This window comes from Furipterus horrens, unplaced genomic scaffold (assembly GCF_987537825.1).
Source record: "Furipterus horrens unplaced genomic scaffold, mFurHor1.1.pri manual_scaffold_1, whole genome shotgun sequence".
Taxonomy (NCBI): domain Eukaryota; kingdom Metazoa; phylum Chordata; class Mammalia; order Chiroptera; family Furipteridae; genus Furipterus; species Furipterus horrens.
Window position 1 is genome coordinate 65751008 of NW_028327171.1, and position 2452 is coordinate 65753459.

At 36.4% G+C, this 2452-nt stretch overlaps 1 pseudogene; it reads right to left on the reverse strand.

The window, feature by feature from the left end:
• Positions 1–1064: 1064 nt before the first annotated feature.
• Positions 1065–1652, reverse strand: LOC150021255 (V-type proton ATPase subunit G 1 pseudogene; annotated as a pseudogene).
• Between the last annotated feature and the right edge of the window lie 800 nt (positions 1653–2452).

The following is a 2452-nucleotide window of genomic DNA, read 5'->3' on the forward strand; positions in this document are numbered from 1 at the left end:
CCACAGGACTGAACTTCAGCCCAGGTTTCTGACAGTTTGCCTTTCTAAATAGTTAGCACTAGACTAACTAGTTCATCTTCACAGGGGTTGTGTGACCATTTATAGGCAAAAAAGTGGTAGGTGCAGAATTCAAATACTATTCAATCCCCCAAGAATGAGAAATATTCATATATCATAAAGTGCTTAAAAGAGTATCTAAAATGTAACAAGTAAAAATCAATAAATATTAACTTTAAAAAACACCCAACAGAATTATGTGGCAGCCATCTTTGGTTTAATTTCCTGATTCAAAAATTTCAGAATGTGGATAGGAGTATTTGCTTTCACTGTTATAACTTTTTGGAAGTAGGAAATAAATTCAAAGATCTGTTTGTGCAAATTAAGAATAAATAATCAGCTTACCAAAAAATCGTCTTCAAATAGTTCCTTTTAACTGCAGATTTTTTCATTAATAATATATTTCCTTAATTACAAAAATAATAAGTGACCTATTTATTATTCTTATTTTCTTGCAATGTGACCTATAAAGTAGAATATAATGGAATGGATGATTTAAAATGCTTTAATTAATATATAAAAAATTTAATTGCTGGTTTCAATGCAATCTTACATTTAGAATCAGAACTATCATGAAAATGACTTTGAATATTACATTTTTTTGCATGACAAAGAGTCTTTATTTTTAAATGATTATCAGTACAGCAAGTAATAACATGTAACAGTTCTTAAATTCTATCAGCTAGTAATTAAGAGATACTAAAAGCAGCTCCAATAATCATACTAGTATTCATTGTTCTGAGCTTAGCCAGAAAGGACTATTTTAAGGCTGGTTGCTGCTTTACACAGGTTACAAACAACTATTTACTACTTTTTCATAGATAAAGCCCCTGACCTTCAAGAAAGTTTTAGGGAAGAAAAAAAAAAATTAATCCCTTTCTTTAAGAAAAAAAAAAGTGTTATTATATCTAAGAAAGAAAAGGTTAGTATTGTCATATACATGTATGTTGCTTGAGCAAAAGGCATAGAAAAAAAAGACAATGGATACCCATTACATTTCTAAGAAATAGGAGGTAAAAAGATGAAATCTCTGGATAAGCTCTAACTTTACACAAAGAAACTAGATTTTCTGTTCTCAAAAAGTAAAAGAACCTACTATGTAATACACAGAAATAATTTAATGCCTTTCCACAATAATATAATTCAAGCTTGGGAAAAGCTTCATGTTCCATGAAGGCATCTAAAATGCCAATCCACGGAACAGGTGCTCTTTCTTCTTCTCCTGTCCATTTATGCGGTAGTTCTCATGGATTTCTGGCCGCATGTTGCAGACCAGGGTCAAGAGGTTGTCCAGGACTTCATCCCTGTTCTGCTGGAAGTAGGTCTGGAGAACAGTCATCTTCTCCTGGGTGTCCTTCTCCACTTCGGTGCAACTGCCGTGGGACCCCAGAGCCACAGCTTCCTTGGCTTTGAACTCCTTCTCCCTCTGCAGGCGGTACTGCTCAATTTCAGCTTGCGCCTCTTCTTTGGCCTGCTTCAGCCTCCGGTTCTTTCGCTTGCGGGCCTCGGACACCTTCTCGGCCTGGAGCAGCCGCTGGATGCCCTCCGACTGGCTGGCCATGACGGCGGTGGCTCGAAAGCCTCGGCGCGCGGCCTAAATCTCCTCCTGCGCCCCACAGTCAGCGGGCCCAACTGCCCTGAATATTAAGTTTTTATAGAGATATTTTATATATTCTAGCCAATCAAAAATTTTAATCAGTGATAATTCTGAATATTTTCCAGAAATTTACATTTTTAATTGGTATTCTACAAGCAAAAAAAAAGCAAACAATGGGAGGTACACTCAAAACTAAAGCCACTCCCATATAATTGTCTTTCAAAAAAAAAAAAAATGAAATGAAGAATATAAAATCCCAAAGAAACAAAATTTAGAGACCTGATGGCTTCCTTAAAATTACAGAGTAAACTAACAGACACTGTTAATCTTGAAAGGACACTTATGGCAGCAGAGTTGGGTGGAGAGATTTTTAGTGCTGGGTACCAGAACCCTGGAAGTATGCCCCACCCTCCACGTAAATCAGGGACTTCACAACTTTAGTCTTTGGCTCTCATCCTTTACCTAAAGGAATTCAGATGGAGCCTCAATTTTATTTGGCAGCAGTCATGCAACTCTTTAGAAAGCACTTCCCCGAACACACATACACCCCTATAGAAAATGCAAGTTATATAGAATCAATAATGCTTCTCAAACTTAATGTTCATTAAGATCACCTAAGAATCTTGCTAAAAATATTGTTTATGACTTAGTAGGACTGGAGTGGGGCCTGAGATTCTGCATTTTTAATTTGTTCCAAGTACTGCCCCAGGCTGGGGAACTACAATCTAAGTAGTAAGACCTTAACACATAGACTTAGTTTTTTAGGAAGTCTGGCTATTTCTTTTAATCAAACTCCAC